Here is a 26825-nt window from a genome sequence, read left to right as displayed (position 1 = left end):
TTACGAGGTTATTTAGCGTCGATGATATTGATGATAGCGAGATGGTATTTGGCGATGAGGTCGAGGATTCGCCAAAGATTACCTAACATTTGCCTTACGGTTGGGGAAAACCTAGGAAAAAGACTAACCACGTAATCGACCCAAGAGGGAATCGGACCCGCGTCCGAGCGCAACTCTGGATCGACAGGCAAGCGTCTTAGCCGACTGAGCTACGCCGGTGGCTCCTATTGACATCATTGAACTTTTTTGTTCAGCGAACGTAAGCCTACTGTATCACAAATATCAGTTTTGCTGTATATATTGTATGCGATAATGCAGTTCACAAAGACATAAACCAAAAGATAAGTTGTCGTCTGAAACATTATCTCCACAATATATTGATTTTTATTCATGTAATAACATAAACACAATTTTATAACGACTGGTATATCCTATTGTGTGACACAGCAATCTGCAGCGTGAAGAAAAGAGCTTCCTGCTTCCACGTCGCTCAAGCAAAAGCTCTGACTTGATTGGTCGCGTGTCTTAACATCTGTTACGAGAAGAACTTTCCTCGCTAATTGTAGCTCGCGAACCACGTTTTGAGGCTTCGTTACACTCGCTCTATTGCGGTTGTTAATACGTAAGATTCACGTTTAACGGACAAATATATTTCAAACCTTTCGAATATGTATTAATTTAAGAATGAAACTACAGCACCCTCAATATGTTATACATGTAGGCCTATACTTGGCTGACAATATCATTTACAGAACCGAAAACATGCTGTTGTGACTTATTTCTACTGTCGTTACAAGATGAATCACGTGAAAAATATAAGTAAACACATACTACCCCTGATCACAAACAGATTGATCAGCCTAATGCACTTTCAAGACAACTTTTATCAGTTTGACTATGCCGCCATATAGCGACTGCTAAAGAAGTCACGTTATAACCCTGACGAAATTACATGGAGTAATAGCACAGTCTAGTATATACAGTCACGAAGCTCAATACGTAGTGAATATGCATCTATAGATAGTTGCTAACCACTAGGATCGCTACTACCGCCTCATTACAGACAATGCGAAATAGTACCTGCACAGTCTATTGTTCCTAGTACCCTCATCAACTAAAGTTTCGTGACTGTATATATTAGACTACGGTAATAGCTTGTACAAGTACTTCCTTCTAGCGGTCGCTAACAAAAAATTAATTTTCTACAGTAGAGATCCTAGTGATTGTTCACTTTTATATGTTGCCAATTCATAACATGGGAATGGCCAATCTGAGATATATGCGATCTGGAATACCATTAAATATTCTCATACGAAAGCACACAGTCGTGCTAATTAGAACGAAAATCACATCGCTCTTCTCTGTATTGTCATATTTACATTATTTGGTATATACTGATCAGTTTTGTGGTCGTAAAATTTGCAGAGGATATAGCCCATTCTTTCAAGCTTCGTAGCCATACAGTTTCCAAATGGACTGATGATAAGAGTCAGTTATGAGAGCTACATAAATACCTAAACAATACCACCACCATTTATTAAATTTAATATTTTCTCTGTGTATAGTTTCAACTCTTAATGTCCAGATTTAAACCACTCAGCAATATACCAAACTATCTATTTCTGAAACTGTTTCGACACTAGAATATTTGCTGAATGAAGAGTGCATAATGATCTCATTTTAATAAAAAAAAATACGCTTTGTACGATATTTTTGTTTGACCCTCTTTGTACTTAACCCCATTCGAAAAACATAAATCCCTGTTAAATCGATAACAAAGATAATTTTAATCAGAACCAGAGGATATCACCCAACTTCTAATCCAACGGTACCTACAAGACTAGAAATAGGAATATGTAAACTAATTCTCCAATACAAATCTGTAAAGCTGACTTGAATAATTTCAAGGGAAAAATTGTTCCATGGCCGGGTATAAAACTCGGGACCTTTGGCTGAGCGCGCCAAAGCTCTACCGATTGAGCTACCCAGGAACTATACCAGACTCCGGCTCAATTTTCCCCTTATATTCACATATCTCAATTGGGTTGACAGAACGCCATACGTTATTCAATTCTCTTTAACTTCTTAGACTGGTCTTCCTTGCTGATATATTTTTCGAATATTTCAGTATTTCGAATAGTAGTTTACACGGCCAATATGTTAACATAACAGTCAGAGTTACAATCGACGGATTTATAATGAAATTTGATTTTTGGTTCACATCACTTGACATAAAGAACTGTCATGCACTGCTGTGTATTAAAGTACTTATAAAAAATTCAGCTGAGTATCGTATGACAGGACAAATAACTGAGTTTACTTTTGTGGCCATGCAATTAAGTTTACAGAATTTTAAACAACAGTTTTCTTTTAGTATTTTCTTGAAGAAGCTCAAAACAATTATCACAGTTATAGATGGACAGTGAATCACTTTTTAGACAGTTCTGTTCAACTGGCTGAAATTCCAGAAATTATTAGAGAAAGACTCATTGAAATATGTTCGTACTAATGGAATGTTGAAACTATAGCCTACTTTTTTTCGCAGAGCGTAGGTCTGCTTTGGATCCGCATGAATTATTTTTTACTTTGTAACTAAACTTTTTTTATTTTTATGTTCAAAGTTGTTTATATTTCAAAATACAACATATATATGTAGTTTTTGTTTTATTTTGTAAGCCATCTCGCAACTCCCCTCATCTCTTTACTCGACACCCTAGGAAGTCGCGAACTACACTTTCGAAACCACTGGCACTGGTCTGAAGAAATCGCTCAGAAATATTATATTGCTATGCGACTGGATTTTTCCACTCTTGCGGCACAGTAGGCCTACACGATAGTGACGTAAACTCTCTACTATAGCCCTGGTGTTGATATAGGCCTACACTGGCCGAAAAGAAAGACATCGCCACTGGAAAAACTGAACCATTTTCAATAATATCCGATATAAGAACAGTAAAATTGTATAACGTGGCACGCCGTAGCTTCATAGTCAAGGCATTGACTGCACGTCGAAGATTGAGGATTCGATTCTCGACAGGATTATGGATTTTCTGTATTGATCTAATCTTTCGGCACGCACTATGGCTCTGGATTTACTCATTGTAAAATTCCTTTGCAGAACGAAAAATTACGTTTTTTCGGAGCAGGTTTCTGCACATTTAAAGGACAAAACTAAAATTCTTTCAATTATTTATTATAACAATACACGCTCTCTTAAATTGACTGAGCGTATTGCGAATTCAATCAACGACTTTTCCAAATGACGCCATGAAATTTTTCTTACAAAATAATACAATTTTGTTTGAAGCATCTCAAAGAATAACCTTCTGAAATTAATGACATTACTTACGATTATCTGACATGGTGATAAAGCCCAAAGATCTCACACCACGTTCAAAATATTGCAAGTTGGCCTAATAAATTACATTAAAACGCTAATTACAACTCCTTTTAGTAATCATATTCTGTAGAAATCACAAATTCTTTAAAAATTAACAAATACCGGTACCATACCATCACACTAAAATAAAGATGTTTTATAGTAGGCTATGTTAAAAATAAGGCATTTAGCTTCAGCTCTACACCAATTAACACGAGAAATTCGATACTGAAGTTCGAAATCCTTTGAAGTACATACAAGAAGATTCGAACCCACAAACTTAGAATGAATGACATCTTCACAGAGTGATGAACGACAGGGAAAATACAACCTCAACATAGAAATTAATCATTTCCACACTTCCTCATCGGACGATGTTAGAAACCACCGTGCTGACATCATACTAACGAGGTCATGGGATCTCTAAACGTAATGGAAATACTGGCGTACAGCTAGATACACGGCTAAGAATCGACTATCTACTGTCAGTTCCATCGGATATTTTAATGGACGAACACGATGTCGTATGCAAATCTTGAAGTACCTTCTTTTTTCTGCCATCGGCACTATATTCATCATCTCTTCTCAAAATATTACTTATACATTACTTATTATTACTTATGCATTGCCGATGCCAGTAATTTGGGAGTGAGGCAATCGGGAGGACGGAACTCCATCAGGATGCGCAACCTCTCTTATTTGTGTCCCTTCTACCATTTAGATTGTTACTTATGAGAATAGATTAGGCCTATTATTAGTCAAGGCAATTTTTGTATGCTACATATGAGTACTTAATGGCATGAGAAAGTTTCTATTTGCATTATATGTAGACGAAAAAAATTGAATGACAGAGGATGTAAGGGATTGTGTAGCAATTTCTTTAATTGTACCAATATCGTGAAGAATTCGGGTTTTCTAACCGTGTCGAGATTTAATAGAGAATTATCGCACTCTTGTCGCCCGCTATGCGGCTAACGCTATGTTGACGTCAGTAACGACGTATTTGGTGACGCATATTCATGTTCATAAAACTTCGGAAATAATCTTAAGGGATCCGTGAACATATTCCTTTAGCGTAAGACTCTATTACACGATATTTTCCGCTCCGTTAAAGATTTATCATGTCGTAGCTCCTATGATAGTCAATCAATCGCGCTGTAATTTTTCTTAATTGATAGCTCAATATCTAAGGAAAGCATATAAAGAAATCGAAATGAACATCTTTTTTGAAAAGTGAGAAGAAAATACTAACTTCGATGTGATCTGTTCAAATATTTACGCACCTTGAAACGTTCGTAAGTGGGAAACTTTTTTTGTTTTTCACTTTAGATATGGGGTTAATCCAAGAGAAATGTAGAGAAAGAAAGGAAATTACATTTAAAAGTGGTCGCCACTCAAAATCTTTATTGGTTTCTGAGTTACGGTGAGTTAAACAAATTAGCGTTTTCGTTTGACGAAATACTCACAACTCAACCTTTTTCCTGTTGGAATCTCAACGAAAAATTCTTTCCTGAACCTTCTTGTACTTCGGCCTGAATAATTTATCCATTTTGAGCTGTTCTATATAGTTGAATATCGTCCACAGTGATCAATCTCAAACGAGATGCCATGTTTTAACACCGACTTGGGCTTACGGTAAACTTCATTCATGTTCACGTTATCCGTCTAGAGATAGAGGGTTCACTAATGAAATAACGTGAGATGAATGGCTCTGATTGGTCTTTTCATCAATAACGTCAACATAACGTTAACCTATATATATATATATATATATATATATATATATATATATATATATAAGTTATATTATTTCATCGTATAACGTTAACCATTTAGCGTACCAGTATGGTGCGAAAACTCTCTAATATGTCCAACGTTTCGGAACGGCTTAACAGATTCCATTCCAAGACCCTTCAAAGGGTCTGCTTTATTGGAACCGCTGATTCAAACACTAACTCAAAACACACGAATCTTCAGGTCTTGGATGATATTACCTTAAGACCAGAAACTGTAAGCAGTTACGAATCAAAGAAGGCACTATGTAAACATACAGTGAAAGCCTAGCATTTCTACGACCTTGTTGTACTTCCATAATCTCAGTGACGTACGCAAATATATTTCATTTACTCCTTAAAACAATACAAATTGGCTATAAAACTATGAAAAAAGAATATCCTAGGCCTACTTATTGTCATAAAAAGTTTTACAAATTATCTATTAACTCTGCCAGCGTTAGAAGTATCCTCTATAGAATATTAGAAATGCATTAGTACACAAGCTAACTTTCCTTATGGTTAATTAAAAAATTATATATGCAGGAACACGAATTATTTCTATACCCGTGACATTGCCAATCACTGCGGCACAGAATTGAGCGACTTGGTTCAACGGACTTGTTTTACAATTCATAATCTCGAGAAAGTTCTCATTACTTTCCTCCCAACGTGCACGCTGAAGTAGTGAAGCTGACTTCACTCTCTAACCATCTCAAACACTAATCGCACCTACGCCATCAATGTGTCTCGTATACTAAAATTCTCTCATTCAGTTTTTCATATACCAGCAATATTAATGCATAAGAAAATATAATTTTATAACATCCGTAATAAAATCAGGCATAGTTAATACTACGCTATGATGCCTTAATATTTAAATTACTAGGATAATTTTTAATGCTTTCTATTATCTGTGTTGCAATGTTTGTGGGTGATAAGAGACAGTGTTTTCTGTCATTTTCATAAATGACAAGACAACTTCCGGAAGCTGCAATTGAAGGGTTCAGCGCCATAGTGAGCCAAGTGCCATTTATTAAAAACGGAGAAAGCAAGGGTTAAAGTTAAGTGAATACCATAGTTTAATGAAGATTAACATATAATTTAGTTTTAATGTGCATATTTTATATTCCTTGCTATATGTTTCATTGAATTATGGTAAGAACTTAATTTTAAGCCTTGTTTTCTCCGTTTTTAATAAATGGCGCTTGGCCCACTATGGCTTTGAACCCTTAAATTGTTACACTGGGCATCGTGTAGAGGGATCTGATTTACTGTTCGTACGTTATAATACAGCTACGTAATTCGTAAAAGTGTTTTCAAATTTATTAGATCAGTCTTTAAAAAAAGTATAATTATTCCTTACTTCTTTATACCAACGAAATGATTATCTTTTCGCAGTTCTGCCGTGTAATTTATATATTATGACACATCTTTCATGAAATTAAATTAGTCTTGTACGGCTGTCTCGCGGTTATTTTTATGCATTAAAGGCCTTAGCTTGTATTGGCAATATGTACTTGCTTAAAATGGCATACTTCGCATATTTTCATTTTATAATTTATTGAATATGGATTGAAATTCTGGGGCAACTCATCGGAAGCTAAACGTATTTTTATTTTACAAAAAAAAAACCTTAGGATAATTAAAGATGTGCATAAAAGGACACCATGTAAAACGATTTTCCAGAATTTAGAAAAGTTGATGTTACTTTGAGAACACATTCTTTTTCTAATGACGTTTTATGTTAAAAGCCAAGATACATTTAGTACTAATCAACACATTCATAATTTTAAAAACAAGACATAAATCAGATTTCCATCTACCCTCTGTCAGTATCGGTTATAAAATGAATTTCACTATTCACGTATTACGGTCTTAAAATTAACTACTGCACTTACTTGTGTTAAAGCTTCGAAGGGCCAAGAGAAAAGGTTTACAACAGAATTACTAAATTTTTTCCATTCTCAACTGATGAAGTGAATTAATCTGTTTACGCATTTTATATTTTTGTATAACTTTTGGCTCTGCAACTTCTCAAAGCTGTAATACTGATGTAAGATCTGTGGAGTACAATAAATTAAATTAAATTGAAAAATATACCATTGGATCTGAGGGTTGCAATTCAAACCCAACCGAGGGCGGTGGATTTTCAGAGCAATAAAATCATTTACATGGTTTCCTATAAGAGACAAGTAAGGCTGTGAATTAAATGTCTTAGATATGCAGCACATAAAAGAACCCTGTTCTTCAAAGAAGGTTTCAGGCAAAATTCGTCGTTCTCACCCACGTTGAATTTCGCTGTTGATTAACTTCTGCAGATAAAAGCGTCGTTAAACATAATAGCCTACTACTACTGTTATTATTGAATTCAATAACAACTAATTCCCTTGTTAATCATGTTACACAGCTCTATATGTGCAAATAAGGAATATATTAGTGCATTAATTTGAAACCTGAGATATCGTCTTTCTTGTAAAGGAATAAACGCTGTTCGTCAGAATTAGAAAATGCTGATGTAGAAATAATGTAATCATATTCAAGTATTTTCTTCAGTAATAAACTGTCTACTTACGAGTAACGTGTTATAAAGTTATGTTAATTGATTTTAAAAATGATTAACGTATATCTGTTCAATAACGTCTCTAAATTATATTCATAAGGAGCGAAATTGAAACTCAGAAAAACAAATTACCGAACTACAAAATATTTATTTTCGGCACTAACATTTAATTAATTAAATCACGTTTACATGAAAGTCAATTATATATTTCACACTTGTTCACTATAAAATATCTTGTCACAATATTTATTTCAATTATAAACGATTAATAATAAAATAAAAATAGTGCGGACATTAAGATGTTTCGAGACAAACAAGTGTTTAAATATTCATTTTATCTAGAGCAATTAAAGTTGTACGTATATGCTTGGCAAATATTTTCTTAGAATTTATTTAGATATAAGCGAAGAATGATATTACAAGAAAAAGTATGCATATTAATACGCCTTGGAACAAACTCTCATTCAAAATTCGATTAATTTATCAGTTACGAAGAAATAAAATCTTTCGGGTTCGTTTTCTGTCAAATGTCTTCTTAGAATCGATTTCAGTTATAAACGAAAAATAATACTAAAAGTCTTAAAACAAATACTAATTAAAAAGTCACCGGAAGGCTTCCTGACACTTGCTTTATAAATAAAATAATGTTTCTATAATATTCTTCCTTGTTTCCATTTAATTACTATCCAATACGATTGCGTTTATTCACAGATGTCTGTTAGTTCTGTAAGTATCAAAGAGTGTGTCTTACCGGTTAATTCTCAGCAATCCGTGTAATGACCCGAGCTCCCCCGGACGACGTTGACAAGCGTGTAGTCCGACAGTAACTGATACAGTGCACTAAAAACTCCTGAACCCTGTGCCTTAGAGGATCGACGCGTTGACAACAACTGGTTCCCTCACCACTGCGACCGTTCAAGATGAACCCTCAACAATTGCAGACTCCCTTTCATTTTTTCTTTCCTCATGAGCGATCCCACACTCTTCAAGCGAGGAGGATGTGGGACGCGACTACAGCGCCTCATAGCGGAAAGGAAAAGAAAATGTGCGAAAGAAAAATTATCTTTCTGAAACGAGGTCAAGGACTTGCATTAGCTGTTGCTTGGTTCAGCAATGGTCAGTAACAATCCACATTTCCTCTTGTAGCGGTTGTTGGCGCGAAGGTGAGAGTGCGGGAGAACGATCTTCTGCCCAATTAGTGGCCGTCGCTGTTCCCTGTACATGCCCAGGGGCCGCTGTGCTGCCAGAGTTGTGTAACAGCGCTGCATCCCAAATAAGATGTCAAAACGACAGAAACGGTTGTCTTGCCGTTACGTAACCGAGGCCTTCTGAAGGCCGATTTGGAGTCAGTCACATCTCAAGAGCGGGAAGATTACATTCCTGGCGGGTAGCCGACCCTTTAAACGAAAATTGAGAAAAAAGATCTCTAAATAAGTGCTCCGCTGTAACTCAGTGATGTAAACTGACAAATCAAACGATTTCACTTTCAATTTCCGGCAAGGAGATTGGAAATCTATCTCTACAAGGACTCATATTAGTTTCTTGTCTTAAGTGTACAATGTGTCGTCTTAAATGGAATTCCTACCAAGTCACATTGATTACATCATCATCATCATCATCATCATCATCATCATCATCATCATCATCAGCGCTACAACTCATCAAGAGTCCTGGCTGTCCTAAGAAGTCTTCGCCGCTCCTCTTTGTTTTTTGCTCTACCAGTCCAGTTATGGACTCCAGTACTTTTAGCATCCTTTTCTATGTCACCCTCTCATCTAGCTCTCGGTCTTCCTCTAGTCCTCTGTCCTCCTGAGTTATATAAAAAGACTCTTTTAGCTGGTCGCGAGTCTTCCATTCTTGCCAAATGTCCAGCCCATCTCAAACGATCAGTTTTTATTATTGTAATGATGTTTGGCTCTTTATATACTGTAGTTCAGCATTATTTTATTGGGTTATTTTACGACGCTGTATTAACATCTAGGTTATTTAGCGTCTGAATGAAATGGTGATAATGCCGATGAAATGAGTCCGGAGTCCAGCACCGAAAGCTACCCAGTATTTGCTCGTATTGGGTTGAGGGAAAACCCCGGAAAAAACCTCAACCAGGTAACTTGCCCCGACCGGGATTCGAACCCGGGCCACCTAGTTTCGCGGCCAGACGCGCTGACCGTTACTCCACAGGTGTGGACTTCAGCATTATATCGTATTTTTCATTCATCGTTTACTTGTACTGGTCCAAAAATTGCTCTTAGTATTTTTCTCTTAAAGATAGGCTATTTAATCTGTCTATATCTTGTTTATTAAGAGTCCAAGTTTCTGAGGCATAGGTAAGCACTGGTCTAATCAAAGTTTTGTGTATTATGATTTTACTTTTAATACTTTAATACTTTAGACTTAATGTGTCTTATGAAGCCATGATAACAGCTATTTGCACAGAGTATTCTTTTCTTAATTTCAAGACTTATGTTATTTCCTTGATCAATCAAGGAACCCAGGTATGTAAAACTATTCACATACTTGAAGACCTAGGGTGCAATTCATAGACATTCCGCTAGCCCGCACTCTAAGCGTGCTAAACTAACCCCGGCCATCGACTGGTACTTGTACGGGATTCATATGATATCATATCGCTAGCACTGGTTTATGAACACGAAAAACGTTAGTTCGCCGATGATCCACCGGAAGCCCGCGCTAGAAATGTCTATAAATAGGGCCCATAATGTCTAAACTGAATATGGTCAGGTGGATTGTTTATTCTTTTTGGATTAGCTAACATGTATTTAGTTTTCCCCTCATTAATCTGTGGTCCTATTTTCTTTGCCGATTTCTCCAGAGAGGTGAAGGCAACACTCAGCACCTTTGTAGATCTGACAATGATATCTATGTCATCCGCATATGCTAATAGTTGTAAGGATTTATAATAAATTGTGTTAGTTTTTTGCAGTCCTGAGTCCCTTATTGCTTTCCACATTGATTACATTACAAAGAAATCACTCTTGCTTCGTTGCTTCCCATTTGAGGGATCAGAGAGCCCAATGTTTGGAATGTAATTTATCCTACCTAAATACCCTCAAAGCGCCAAGAAAATTGAAGATGTTGCAACAATTGAAATTCTACTAACGAAATGTAGGCCTATAAATAAAATATTTAAGTAAAACTATCTACTAGTCATCCTTAAGGGGAAGGGCACGGGCTGAGGAATGCCCTTATATGTAGGCCGCTTGGGTGAACCCATTGTACTACCCGGAATGGAATGACGTGCATAGCCTAAGACCCTCCGCGCTACAGATTCCCCTGCGGGCCGCCTAAGAACTCCCACACAACCTACAGAATTTATTTGCCATTCCGCGTTGGCATCATCGCGGTGCCTCAACCACGGTACCACGAGCTACTATGAGCCAGAGTCCACGGTACACAGCACTACCACCAGCAACCAATTACCACATGCTATGGAGTCCAAGTTCGTCGGAGGCCAGCAACAGACTCTACATCGGAGCAAGCCCGAAATATGGGAAAGAAACTGAGATGATGATGATGATGATGATGATGATGATGATGATGATGATGATGATGATGATGATGAAAGAGAGGAAGTGTAATTATGATGGCGAAATGAGTCCGAGGTCCAACGCCGAAAGTTATCCAACAATTTTGCTTCATTTGGTTGAGGGAAAACCTCAACAAGGTAACTTGTTTCGCGGTCAGGCATGCTAATTGTTTCTCTACAGCGGTGGACAAGTAAAACTTTCACCATGATGGAAAACATTAATAGATTCAAACTTTCAAAAGTAACACTTTTAATGTAAATGTATTGAAAGAATTCAAAATCATTCCCTATATATATATATATATATATATATATATATATATATATATATATATATATTCATTCAGTCGCTCTAACGCACAGACGGTACAGCGCTGGCCTTCCGTGCCCGAGGTTGCGGGTTCGATTCCGACCCAGGTCGATAGCATTTAAGTGTCCTTAAATGCGACATGCTCATGTCACTAGATTTAGTGGCATGTAAAAGAACTCCTGCGGACAAAATTCCGGCACACCGTCGACGATGCTATAACTTCGGAAGTTGCGAGCGTCGTTAAATAAATCATAACTTTAATTTTATTCATTCATTCATTCATAGTGTTCTGCCCAAAGGAGGTCTTTCATGGTAAACACAGCATTCTCTATTCTTACCTATTTTCTGCCGTCCTCTTAGTCTCCACATATGATCCAATATCTTAATGTTGTCTATCATCTGATATCTTATTCTGCCCCGAACTCATCTCCCGCTCACCATTAGTTCAAGTGCATCCTTCAGAAGGCAATTTCTTCTCAAGCAGTGACCCACCCAATTTCTTTTTTTCTTCCTGATCAGTTTCAGCATCATTCTTTCTTCACCCACTCTTTTCAACACAGCTTCATTTCTTAGTCTGTCTGTCCATTTCACACGCTCCATCCTTCCCCATATCCTCATGTCAAATGCTTCTCGCCACTTCTCTCTACTTCATCATATGTCCATTTGTCTGACCCATACATTGCCACACTTCACACAGAGCACTTCATTCTCTCTTCCTTAGTTATTTCTCCAGAAGTCCGCAAAAGATGCTCCTTTTTCTATTAAAAGCTTCCTTTGCCATTGCTTTCTCCTTTTGACTTCTTGGCAGCAGCTCATGTTACTGCTTATAGTACATCCCAAGTATTCGAAACTGTCCACTTGCTCTACTGCCTCATTTAGAATTCGCAAGTTTACCTTCTTTACGTTTCTTCCTATGACTATGGATTTCATCTTGTTGACATGCATCTTCATTCCATAGCTACTGTTCACAGCTGTCATTTAGCTTCAGTAGCATATCCCTTTGTATCATCTCTTCTATTGCTAATAACGTCACATCATCAGCAAATCTTATGCACTTTATTCCTCTTCCTCGTACTGTCACTACTCCCATGCTCTGAAAACAGGTTATCGTATTTAGTACTTAAGGGTAGATGGTGCGATATCGTAGTTATAAATGCTCACGCCCCTACAGAAGAGAAAGACGACCATATAAAGGATAGCTTCTATGAGGAATTGATCAGTTGCCTAGACATCACATGAAAGTTTTATTGGGGGATTTCAATGCTAAAGTAGGACGGTAGGATATTTTTAAACCAACAATTGGAAAAGAGAGCCTACACGTAAGTAGTAATGACAATGGAGTTAGGTTAGTCAACTTTGCTACATCAAAAAATTTAATTGTCAAGAGTACAACATTCCCCCATAAGGATATACATAAATATACGTGGACTTCTCCAGACGGAATGACACATAACCAGATAGATCACATCTTGATAGATAAAAGAAGGCACACTAGTATAGTAGACATTCGAACTTTCTGGGGGAGCAGATTGTAATTCTGACCATTATTTGGTAATTGGAGAATTAAGAGAAAGGCTATCGGTAGCCAAGCGAGTAGAGCAACAAGCTAATATTAGTAGATTCAATATTCTGAAATTAAAGGAAGAGGAAACTAAGCAACGTTATCAGGTTGAAATTTCAAATAGGTTTGCTGCTTTAGCAACTGCTGACGAAGCTGAGGAAGAGTTAGATGTTAATAGCGTGTGGGACAATATCCGAGATAATATCAAAATTGCAGCTGAGCAGAGTATAGGTTATCATGAAACTAAGAAAAAGAAACGATGAAGATTGTTCCATTGTAGTAGATAGAAGGAAACAGGCAAAATTGAAATTCTTACAGGATCCAATCGTGGAGAATAGAGATAATTATTTCAATGAAAGACGGAAAGCAAGTCGTACACTTAGGAATAAAAAGAGAGATTACTTGAAGGAAAAACAGAATGAGATAGAAACAAATAGTAAGAATAAAAACATTCGAGATTTATATAAGGGTATAAAGGAATTTAAAAACGGATATCAGGCAAGGGTAAATGTGATCAAGGATGAGAATGGTGACTTGCTTGCAGACTCTCATTCAATCCTGAACATATGGAAAAACTATTTTGGGCAACTACTAAATAGACATAGGACAAATAGAAATGATCGGGACGAAATTGAAATACAAACTGCTCAGCCATTTATACCGGAACCCACACTTTCAGAAGTCGAAATTGCGATAGAAAATCTGAAAAAGTACAAGTCTCCAGGTATTGATCAAATTCCAGCAGAATTAATACAAGAGGGTGGAAGGGCAATATCTAGTGAAATTTATAAACTTGTACTTGCAATTTGGGAAAAGGAAATTGTACCAGAACAATGGAAGGAGTCCATAATCGTACCTATTTTTAGGAAGGGGAACAAGACTAATTGTAGTAACTTTCGAGGAATATCACTTTTGTTGACGTCGTACAAAATTTTGTCGAATATCGTTTTGAGAAGATTAACTCCATATATAGATGAAATTATTGGGGATCATCAGTCTGGGTTTAGGCGTAATAGATCGACTATTGATCAGATTTTTTGTATTCGACAGATATTGGAGGAAAAAATGGGAGTATAAGGGTACAGTACATCAGTTATTCATAGATTTCAAAAAGGCGTATGACTCGGTTAAGGGAGAAGTTTTATATAATATTCTTATTGAATTTGTTATTCCCAAGAAACTAGTTCGATTAATTAAAATGTGTCTTAGTGAAACTTACAGCAGAGTCCGTGTAGGCCTGTTTCTATCTGATGCTTTTCCAATTCACTGCGGGCTAAAGCAGGGAGATGCACTATCACCTTTACTTTTTAACTTCGCTCTAGAATATGCCATTAGGAAAGTTCAGGATAATAGACAGGGTTTGGAATTGAATGGGTTACATCAGCTTCTTGTCTATGCGGATGACGTGAATATGCTAGGAGAAAATCCACAAACGATCAGGGAAAACACGGAAATTCTAGTTGAAGCAAGTAAAGCGATTGGGTTGCAAGTAAATCCCGAAAAGACTAAGTATATGATTATGTCTCGTGACCAGAATATATTACGAAATGGAAATATAAAAATTGGAGATTTATCCTTCGAAGAGATGGAAAAATTCAAATATCTTGGAGCAACAGTAACAAACATAAATGACACTCGGGAGGAAATTAAACGCAGAATAAATATGGGAAATGCCTGTTATTATTCGGTTGAGAAGCTTTTGTCATCTAGTCTGCTGTCAAAAAATCTAAAAGTTAGAATTTATAAAACAGTTATATTACCGGTTGTTTTGTATGGTTGTGAAACTTGGACTCTCACTTTGAGAGAGGAACAGAGATTAAGGATGTTTGAGAATAATGTTCTTAGGAAAATATTTGGGGCTAATAGAGATGAAGTTACAGGAGAATGGAGAAAGTTACACAACGGAGAACTGCACGCATTGTATACTTCACCTGACATAATTAGGACCATAAAATCCAGACGTTTGAGATGGGCAGGACATGTTGCACGTATGGGCGAATCCAGAAATGCATATAGAGTGTTAGTTGGGAGGCTGGAGGACAAAAGACCTTTGGGGAGGCCGAGACGTAGATGGGAAGATAATATTAAAATGGATTTGAGGGAGGTAGGATATGATGATAGAGACTGGATTAATCTTGCTCAGGATAGGGACCAATGGCGGGCTTATGTGAGGGCGGCAATGAACCTCCGGGTTCCTTAAAAGCCAGTAAGTAAGTAAGTATAAAATATTCAATGGTCTACTAGATAATAGCGAAATATTGTCACAAATTCAGCTTAACGCTAGAATATCACATATTTATTAAATCGCCAATAATTACACTACAATAAAACAAATATCTCGTCACATAAAAATTTACCACTGTTGGGAATGTGTTCTAAATGCAATGAATTATGTAAAATATGGGATCTAGATTTCAGCTTTTTTATATCACATATGACATTTGATACTAAAAATATTCACTATAGTTGATTTTTCATTTTCATTTGTTACATTTTATATTTTGTATTTATATCTGTATTTATTTCTTTTTCATGCTTCATTTGTTTTTATATCTGTATCTCTTTTATCGTGTTTTTCTTTTTTTCTTCACGTTTATGCTCCATAAGTAACTATAATTTTGTATTATTCTATTCCAATTGGGGCTTTCCCTGTTATAGACAAATAAATAAATAGGCTTACTTAAAACAAAATAAAATTTGAGTCATATGAATAATATCTCAATAATACAGTGCGGGAAAAGTTTTAGAAGTGCATTTATGATGCTGTCAGTTCAAGATTTATTACAGTTGAACTTCAATATCTCGAAGTGCTTCCGGAAACTGGTAAAACTTCGAGTTATTGAAAATTCGAGATTTAGAAAACATGAAAAAGAAAATTCAATACCAAAAATTATTATTGATGCAAGTATTACCGCTTAACTTTCAATAAAGAGAAGTCTAGGTTGTCCATAGAATCTTTCTTTACTTTGCAGGATGACGAGTTTAGCAATTCACAACAAAATTTAAGTTGAGTATGTTAAAAGCATGCCAATATGTTCTCGCAGTAGTGCTCATTGTGCTATATCGTTACGGTACAACATGCTTGTAGTGATTGACAGGGGTAGGATTAGTACTAATGGGTTGATTCTTGGAAAGACACTTTCAAAGAAGGGAAAATACTAATGTGCAATGCTTGTTAAAGTAATGGTACTTCATCACATTCATTCAATTTTACTTACATATATGTGTACATAACTTTCGCTTTCAACTTAAAATCGGGTTAAAGAATTTTTATTTCCTACTTGGAAGAGGATATCCATGAGATATGGAAAAAATCGAGTTACAGAAGAAATATTACATATAAATTACATACGATTCCGGCGGAAAATTAAAATTATTTCGAGGTATCGAAAAATCGAGTTATAGAAGTTAGACTATATATAAAAGTATGTTGTTGTTTCTGTCACTGTTAATTCAATCCTTTTAATTTATTAAAATCATATTTAAATGATGGAGTTCAAGCTACTGAAATTTATAATGAATTAAGTGAATTTATTAAAATGAAAATAGGAGTTCCGTAAGGAACAGTCCTTGGACCGATTTTATTAGTAATATATATTAATGAACTTTTAATTATAGACCTTAAAGAATATGAAGGTGATTTATATTCGTATGTTGATGATATTGTTTTACTTTTTAGTGGAAAAACTTGGACTGTTGCTTATTATAATGCAAATTGCGGCTTAAAATTAATAAAAAAATGGTTCGATTTAAATTCACTTGTAATGAATAAAGTTAAAACAATAACTATCCCATTTTCTTTAAATATTAAAGGTATTAAACCAATTTTATCGACTCTACAAATTAAAATGCATAATTTTTATTTTTCCCATATAAATTGCAATTGTTCACATATGAATGAAATTAAGGAAGTTAAATACTTAGGTATAATTATTGATAATTTAAAATGGTATAATCATATTCATTATTTTATAATAAATTACGTAAAACATTATATTACTGTGTTGTTCTAAGAAATATTTTGTGAATTAATTGTTTACGTATAATTTACTTACCATTATTTTAATCTATATTTAAGTAAGGTATTATAGGTTGGGTTGGAACTTATAAATCCAACCTATATCCGTTAATTTTACTACAGAAAAAAGTATTAAAAATTTGTTTAAAAAAGCAGAAAGATTACTCAACTGAAATGTTGTTTAAACATTTCAAAGTTTTCAACATTAAACAAATTTATTATTTTATTTTATTAATATATTTTCACAGAAATCTTAATAACTTTGAAAGGTAGAAGATAGAAGATAGAACTAAAAATACGAATTCTCTGCGTTTGTCTGAACCTAAATGTAAAACCAATGCAGCATGAGTCAAGGTCCCAGATTATTAAACAAATTTTATTTTAATATTATTTTAACCACGAATCCTCCCCAAATTAACAAAAAGAAATATAAAACTGTATTCGATGTATAGTTTGGGTTTAAACATATTAAACACGTTTTAATCTGTATTCACTTTCAATTTTAATTTTACTTTTGTCTGTATTGAAATCCCCTCCTGAGCACGAGTCTTACTCATTCAGGAGTGGGCTAGTTTATCTTACTTTGTATTAACTTGTATTCATTTCAAACAAACAAACAAATAAATAAGTAAATAAATAAATAAATTGATCAGTTTAGATTAATTGAATGAAATTTGCTACTTTATTTTTTCACTGTTTTCAGCAAGAAAAACAATTACTTAAAGAAATACGAAACTCAGCTGCAACACGATTAGTATATCAGTCGTAATCCTGGGAAGGGCACGTTACTTCCACTAACAAGAAAATCCCAAACTTGATTAACCATATTAAAAACGGGCCACGTAAAATCTACGAAACTTATGAATGTAATGAAAATCTTCTACATAGACAGGAACTACAGTATAACTGGGAGGAAGCCAGTCCTCAGCATGTTTTCTACTGTATGAATCTTACTAAAGAAGATAATGTTCAACTATATGGAAGCTATATGTGTATAATGAGAGAGAGCAGCATAACACAAGGAACTAAATGGAACTCCTTAGAACTGTTGCGGGATGTAAAATAAGTGATAAGGAAACGAAGAAAAAAACGTGGTGGAAAATTAAAAATATACAAAATAATAGACTAATAAATCACTGATAGAAATGAATACATAATAGAGTACAAGCATTTCATTTAACAACACTACCAAATGCAGAGGTTATTCAGTGTCGAAATCTCGTGTCTCCGAAATGAAGAGTCGTTGCACCAATCATTCGGCGAAGCAACATCTATGCTAATAATAAATCTGTAGCCGAAATTTTTATGGTAATTTTCGATTTTCCAAAAATAATTGGTCCTAACATATATAATTAACCACCCCGAAACCGAAAATCGCTTTTTGACATTTTTGTTTGTATGCCTGTCTGTCTGTCTGTCTGTCTATGTTTGTTACCTTTTCACGCGATAATGACTGAACGGATTTCGATTAAAATTGGAATATAAATTAAGTTCGTTGTAACTTAGATTTTAGGCTATATGGCATTCAAAATACATTATTTAAAAGGGGGGTTATAAGGGGGCCTGAATTAAATAAATCGAGATATCTCGCTTATTATTGATTTTTGTGAAAAATGTTACATAACAAACGTTTCTTTAAAAATAATTTGCGATACGTTTTATTCCTTGAAAAATTTTGATAGGACTGATATTTAATGAAATAAATGAGTTTTAAAATTAAAATAACTGCCATCTAAGGCAGTGAAATGAATTAAAAAACAAATGACTTCGTCTATAAGGGGCCTTGGACAGCAACAATCGAAAGCTATGAAAGATAGCCTACAGAGAATGTTTCTGTGTTTGTATGAAGTAATATCGGAAGCTAAATTAACCGATTTGTATAATTAATTATTATTTCACCATTGGAAAGTTTAGTTTCTCTAGATGGACACAGTGCTATAATGTTATTACAGTAACTTCTGATATAATATAATATAATATAATATAATATAATATAATATAATATAATATAATATAATATAATATAATATAATATAATATAATATAATATAATATAATATGTAATATTACATAATATAATTTAAGTTATTTGAAGGGTTCACAACCATAGTGGGCCAAGCGCCATTTACTGAATACGTAGAAAACAAGGGTTAAAATTAAGTTATTACCATAATTCAATGGAAACCTATAACAAGTAAAATAAAATGTACACATTAAATCTAAATGATGTTCAATTTTCATTAAACTATGGTTGCATGTAATAAAAATTAAGAAACAGGTTAAAGTAATTGTCATTGCACCAAATGAGTGGTCTCTGGACCAAAATGATCGCATTTTAATTATTTGGATGCAATTTAAATTAAGTAACATATTAAACGATTTATCCTTCTATCAAACACGAATGTTCCCTGGATCAAACGTCCTATTTTAATTATGCAATTACTTTATATTTATTTCTAACGGGTGCAGCGGAGCGCACGGGTACTACGGCTAGTACAAGTAATAAAATTGTAACTAAGCATACATTATGTTACCATGTTCTGTCTCAATTGGAGAGAAATTATAATAAGTATTATTAATTTTTCGATTGGGAAGGTAGAAAATTATTAATATTTCATTTAACGTGTTTGTCCAGAAGAAAGTTAATGCATATTATTCATAAACAATTTTTAATACGTTTACATTAAATTATATTTACGAGCATTATTTCTGTTGGCGTAATTATATTTAAATTCCTGTCCCCATTGCTTTAAGTGTTATAAAACAGTGTAACAACGTTGCATGGAAAATGAAGTAGAAGAAGAAGAAGAAGAAGAAGAAGAAGAAGAAGAAGAAAAGGCAAAAGACGAAGGAAAATACGTAAGAATATAGCAAAGGAAAAGTATACAAAGACAATCAGAATTAAGTTAGAAAAATATTTCTATGATTGAATTATTAGGTAATGATTCAACAGGTTTCCATAATCTTAGGTGGGTTGTTGCTTTCCGGGCTTCTGCCACGTCGTTTTGTTTGCTCTAGCTGACTTTTCGGCCCTTTTGCTGTGGTCGTCCTCAGAGCCAACATTCCATAACCTTAGTTTTTACTAATTTTTCTCATGATTTTTAATTTTCAATAAACACAATTGGATCTAAAATAGGGAAAAGGATACAAATTATCATAGAACTATTTAGTTAGAGTAGAGATATGAAATTATGACATATCTAACACTTTGTAATTCTTACATTTTTCTTGCTGATTTTTGTTTCAATATCATTAGTGCCGCATATTAAATTTGTGTGAAAATTAAAATTAAGTGCCTTTATCCTCTAATAAATTATTTCAAAAACCTATAAAATAGAGTAATTTTGACACGACTACAATAACTGAAACACTTTTTTATTCTCCCGTTTCTACATGTTTAGCATGAACACCATATTATGTCGATTTCATTCCATTCTCACATTCTTAGAGTTTCTCCGATCAACGTTTGGCCATTATACGGAAAGGATTGATTGAGGGACATGTGAGGTTTGTTTGCATAAAACCTGAATGTAAAGAGAACCTTAGCACAGTCCACTAGCCGGAGGTCAACGTAAATAATTGAAGAGTTCACTGCAAGAATGATGGATGTCACTTTCTTGTCGAAAATAAACCAAGACTGTCAATGCATAGCTTAAGACATATAGAATGTACATAGAGAGTTATATGGCATTAACACTGATAGTCATTGTCCAGTAATGATCGGAAAATCACAGTTAAGCTTTGAGCGCTAAGCATTTCAAACTTTCAATTGCTTCTCCTGCAAAATGTATTCCAAATGACATCCATCATTCTTGCAGTGGACTCTTCAATTTCTATACGCCGATGGACGTAAAGCAATAGGTTCGGCCCCTCCCATACCACTACCACTACCACTACCACCACCACCACTACTACTACTACTATTACTAATAATAATAATAATAATAATAATAATAATAATAATAATAATAATAATAATAATAATAATAATAAGTACGGAACTTTCGCCGTTTAACATTTTCCGCACACTTGAAATGACAGGCTGAACTGAGATAGGTTAGACAACAATAAAATTTATTGATAATACATTGATAAGTTATAAATTAGGCTTAGATTAGATCTCGTATGTTATACGATGCTGATTAAACACAGAGAATGTGCAAGAAACATGCTTTTTAACAAAGATAATAAACAAAATTAAAGGAAACACTCCAGTGTGGATGTAACCCAAGAACCAGGAAAAATATTTCCAGTGCAGTATGAACATTGACACTGTCCGTCATAGTCAGTAGCTTTTCCGTCATGCTGCGATTGTCTTTATGCTTTGATGTTAAACAAGTAGATTCCCATTTCATAATATTCAACTTATCTCACAGTCTACTGTAATTTAAATTGAAGGGGCCAGAAGCCAAGAGGTAGGCCTATAAGTGCACTTAAGTTACTTTTGAGAAAATGTGGTTGAAAGTACTTAAGCGTCCGTAAATTCCGTGAAATTTTTAATTTCAATTTTAGTGTGTGATGTGGTTAAAAGTTATGTCTCTTTGACACTCAAAATTTAGATGCCTTAGCCTGCCCTGGACGCACTTAACACATGTTTTTAGAAATGCCACTTATACCCCTTTGCTTTGAAATTCAGCCAACACTTGACTAGCTGCCGGCATCAGTCGGTAGACACTGGCTTCTGAATGCAAGGATTGAGTTCGTTTCCAGGAAATTGAATAAATTTATTCATTCACAACAAGAGTAAGATATCAACTCCACCTATTGATAATAACACTTCAACATTATTGCTGGGAGTCAGATGGTAAACAGTGGTTTGGAAGACTTCATAAATTTAATTTTTATCTAAGAAATAGTATCCCGCGTCGTAGCGTCGTGGATTAAGCTATCATGCCTAAGACTCGCGTTATGGAATGCGCGCTGGTTCGAATCCCCATGAGGAAGGAATTTTCTCAATGCAAGGGACCAGTGCTCACCTAGCATCGTGAAATTTGGGGGCTAGGATACGTAGCGAAATTCGGTTACGAAAATTATGCTCCTATTACGTCCTGTAGCTGTGGTGTGAAACGTTCTTTTTCACGATACAAACGCTGTCTGAGTGAGCATTGCAGACATTTTCCCTTCGAAACATTCGCAGTTCGCTGCAACACTGATTATAGTGAAACATATGGCATTGCTATAGTCTCGCTATTGGAAGAAGCTATAAATTGAACAGTCTTGAAAAAATCCAATTGTGAGAAGTGTACTCGGTATGTATATATAGTGTAAATATGTAAACAATTGAAAATATAGACAATAATTAAAATTTAAGAAATATAATGACTATGTTTGTAACCCATCTATGTACTACACAAAATAATGTTTTATTCGAGAAAATTGTTAATGTTTCTTTATTTACTTTAAATGATAGTTCACTTATGCAACTGCAACTGCAACTTTCTGACCGACAATATGTACAATAACACTGTTTAATTTATCAGTATAGTGCCTTCATTAATCATCATATTATTACTCACGGAGTAAAAGATTTGAACAAAATAGATTTTAATAGATGAAAAACTTTTTCCTGATCATTATTTATAAGCGGAAGTAGGCTAATTAAAAAAGACGTATGTACGAACTAGGACTGAAGCAAGAACAAAACAAAAAATAATTATTAGTAAATATTACTATAAAATATTCAATTATACAAGGTGCAATCAATATATTTCAGAACTGCACTTGAATTTATTTTACATACATGCGCGTGTCACTGAAGATCATTGGTTCCATGCCCGTTGAGTCAGTTTATCAAACAGAGTCATACTGTCTTTAAGAACTGAGATACATGTGATTTTGTGCAAACATGTCAAGGACCTATTGCGATTTTTCCTGGAATCTCTTCATATACACCTTTTGATTAGTCTTCTTCTCTGCCTTTGAAGTGATATATTTAATATAGATTCCAGGAACTTCCCTGTTCTCCGTTTTCTATGTCCTGTGTGTTACCTATATTAAGGGCAGTCCGGAAACTTATTGATTGCCGCGCACGCTGTGTGTGTGAGTGCGTGCGTGCGTGCGTGTGTACACAAGTAGAGAATCAAGATGTACATACAGAATAAAAAAAACTCAACCTAGAAAACTTTAATAAATGTCACAATACATAAAATTTTAGGAAATATATTTTGCAGGTTCGTTATTTGATTTGTTACTTAATGAAACATCCTACCAGAAATAAAAGTAATTTCATCCTTTCTCTCTCGAACAGCTATTAAAATGAAAAATAGTATTATAACTTCGCTAGCATATAAACAAACTATTACGTGAGAATAGTGGTATTCATTATCTACTGTATTTACATATTTTCAGGTGAATGAGAGATAGCTAAGTATAGTACCAACTCCATACCATGAAATTAGCGGTGTCAACTATTTGTGCTGTACCATATAATAAAACTGTGCGTACTTTTTGTGGAACTTTGTACTTCGTGAGATGCAATCTACGAGATACACCAAGCATGACCAGAATGCGACAAGAAATGCTGCGTGCTTAATTTGCGGGACATGGTAGACCTTACATGGGCATACTGTACAGTTTTATTTTCATCTTCCTACTCGGCGAACTAAGACAAAGCTGTCTGTTTCCCATGTCTTTCTGGCTACTTACGGTTACTGTCAAGTAACGAAAATGTAAGAATTCACAATCCCCTATGTACGGCTGCCATAGGATGAATAAATGTGTTTTTTACTCCTACTGAAAAATTGTATATTTTGCACATAGGAGTTGTTGCAGAAACAACGACGATATTAGGTTTAATAGGTCATAATTTTTTTCGATAATGGATACGTTTTTCATAATTTTGCACTATTTTTGAACTACTGTATTTATTAGTGTCTTGAATTTTACTATAACAATGGACTCTAAAAACGTACTACAACGTTAATGTCATTCATTCATTTCATTAATTCATTCCAGGGGTGAAGTGGTAGCGGAACGCAACGGAACGGAGTGAGAAAGCTATCGCGAAAGACGGTAAGCAGTAGGAAACCTATTTCAGCTCATTCTTAGTTCTGATTCTACATTTGAAACTTCAACGTTCTTTTTGAAAGCTAATAGTAATGGACTTTCGTTGTAGTCGGTACTGCCAACTGGATTGTTGTTTGCAGATTTTAAAAAATATTTGGAATATCTTATAATGACACTGATTTTTATTTTTTGAGTGTGGTACACTTGTTATTTTCCTAAAAAATTAGGTACCGGTAGCTGTTTTTTTTCCTGGCTCCAACTGTAGTACCTAGTTTGTATCAAAAAGGATTTATTCAGTGGAATAAACAACTTACGTAGTTTTTTAAAAGGATGAAGAGAACATTATCTTATTTTAAAAGTAAAGCATCAGAGACTGAGAAATGTGAAGACACTATGACCACTAAAAAGGTTCAAAACACATATGAAAAATAATATAAATTAATAATAATTAAGATGGCATAATTAAAATTACTTAAAAACAATTTGAAAAACAAATATTTAATTAAATACGAATAAAATTTATTAAGTAGGTAGTACAAAAAACAACAGACCAATAAAAAATTCTTCTTCTTTTTCTTCCTTTCCGGGATTAGGTCACCAATAACCTGTTCCGGTCTCAAGCCCATCTTTTCCTCTGATCCCTGGATCCCTTCTACCATTTGACTTGTACGTAGTAATTATTTTGGGTAGTCTTACTTCTGTCATTCTGTCTAAATGTTCTTTCCATCGATGTCTATATTCAATTAATTTTTCTTGTGCAGAAAATATTCCTAAATCATTTCTTATGGACTCATTACATAATTTATCCATACTTGTACATCCTTTAACAGCTCTTAAAAACTTCATTTTGGTAGCTTGAATGTGAGACATGTCTTTCTTTGTTACATCCCATGTTCTCATCCATATAGAAGAACTGGAACGGCCATCACTTTGTAGAACCTAAGTTGTGTTTCTCTTCTAGTTCTTTTAAGGATTCTTCGTATAGTTCCACACATTATCTGATATCGGCTTAATTTATTTTGTATATCCCTGTCATAATCAAACGTAATATCCGACCCCAAATAATTAAAATATGTTGTCTGTCTATTGTTTCATCATTTATAAATTTTAGCTCTTAAAGGTAGTTTGCTTTGAAATGCCATCACTTTTGTTTTTGATGTTGATATTTTGAAATTATATTCAGGTCCTAATTGATTTAACATATAAATGGTTCGTCTGCATACATTAAAACATTAATATATATTTTATCTATAATATTTATTTATTTTGGGCTGTATTCCTTCCATTTCCTTATAGCATCATCAAAATATATATTAGAAAGAGTAGATGATAGTGTACACCCTTGTCTGACTCCTTTATTTGTTAAAATTCCTTCCTCGGTATAATTATCTAAATTCAGGATGATTTTTGTGCCATTATATAAGCTCTTCATTCCTTCTATAAGTTGAGTGGGGTAACCTCTTACTCTCATTACATCCCATAATTTCCTTCTTATCACTCTGTCAAAGGCTTTTTGAAGGTCTAAAATTATTAAAACCTACATAAAACTAAGAAAAAAAAAAGTAAAAATAAAAAATCAAAATAAAAATTGTGTCAATTATTTTAACTACGAGTATTTTAAATGTAGGTAATAGGCCTACTGATATTCCAAAAACATATGTAGTAATAACTGTTCAAAATTTAACTAATAACTTAAGATTACAGTGATACGCATGCTTGGTTAGATATTAATATGTAAATACAGTATTTTAAATAAACTACATTTTATAGTGCATATATATTTTTTATTGAAACAGAAAATTTGATCAAGATATTCTCATGATTACGGGATACTAAAATTGTCATTTACTTGGGATATATTTCTGTATTTTTAACTGGTTAAAGTCCGTTTGCTTAGAGCCCGCGGCGACATAAACTTCATCTTAAGAGTCAGTCGGAATCCTATTTAAGTTACTGCTGCATCCCTAAATAAATCATTCATTCATTCATTCATAGTTTTCTGTCCAAGGGCAGGTCTTTCACTGCAAACCCAGCATTCTTCAATATTTCCTACTTTCTCCCTTCCTCTTAGTCTCCGCATATGATCCATATATTATCTTAATGTCATCTATCATCTGTTATCTTCTTCTACCCAAAATTTTTGTCCTGTTCACCATTCCTTCCAGTGCATCCTTTAGTAGGCAGTTTCTTCTCAGCCAGTGACTCAGCCAATTCCTTTTTCTATGTTTGTAAAATTCCTTAGCATAAATGGTAACAAAATCAAAGCTCTTAATTACCACGTTAATAAAATAAATACAAGTTTACAAATTACCTCTCCTCTGTGTATTTTAAATATTAGCGCCATTACCAAAGCTTTCTTATCATAAGATCGATTATAAAGCAACGCAATGTAATCAAACCTGTTCCCAGATTTGTTGGAAAACTACTACCATTATGATATTTCTTATACTAAACTTGCTTAACAGTTACTGTGGCTAAGTTATGCGAGATCTGATAAAAAATAAAATTACAGGTATCACTTCTCATATTACATAAGTTAAAGACATCATCAGAAAAATTTTTATGACCTTGGAAACATTCATTATTGGACAACTCTCTCGGATTATGGGAATACATTTAACTGTGTTAGTATCACGTGAATAGCGATTTTCTGTTTCAATGAATAGTTTT

General features: G+C 34.3%; 1 protein-coding gene across 2 annotated transcripts in view; it reads right to left on the bottom strand.

Annotated features, from left to right (window-relative positions):
- LOC138703373 (serine-rich adhesin for platelets-like) overlaps positions 1-26825 on the bottom strand; it is a 425014-nt gene that overhangs the window by 282054 nt on the left and 116135 nt on the right. Inside the window, exon 1 of one of the 2 annotated variants that reach the window (XM_069831198.1) lies at positions 8466-8663. The exons of the other annotated variant lie outside the window; for it this stretch is intronic. The gene's annotated coding sequence lies outside the window, so the exon portion shown is untranslated. Of the gene's footprint in view, positions 1-8465; positions 8664-26825 lie in introns of those variants that run through there. 2 annotated transcript variants of the gene reach the window in all.

Source organism: Periplaneta americana, chromosome 7, assembly GCF_040183065.1.
Source record: "Periplaneta americana isolate PAMFEO1 chromosome 7, P.americana_PAMFEO1_priV1, whole genome shotgun sequence".
In the NCBI taxonomy this organism is placed as follows: Eukaryota; Metazoa; Arthropoda; class Insecta; order Blattodea; family Blattidae; genus Periplaneta; species Periplaneta americana.
Note: the sequence above shows the minus strand (reverse complement) of the source record. Positions and strands in the feature narration are given on the sequence as shown.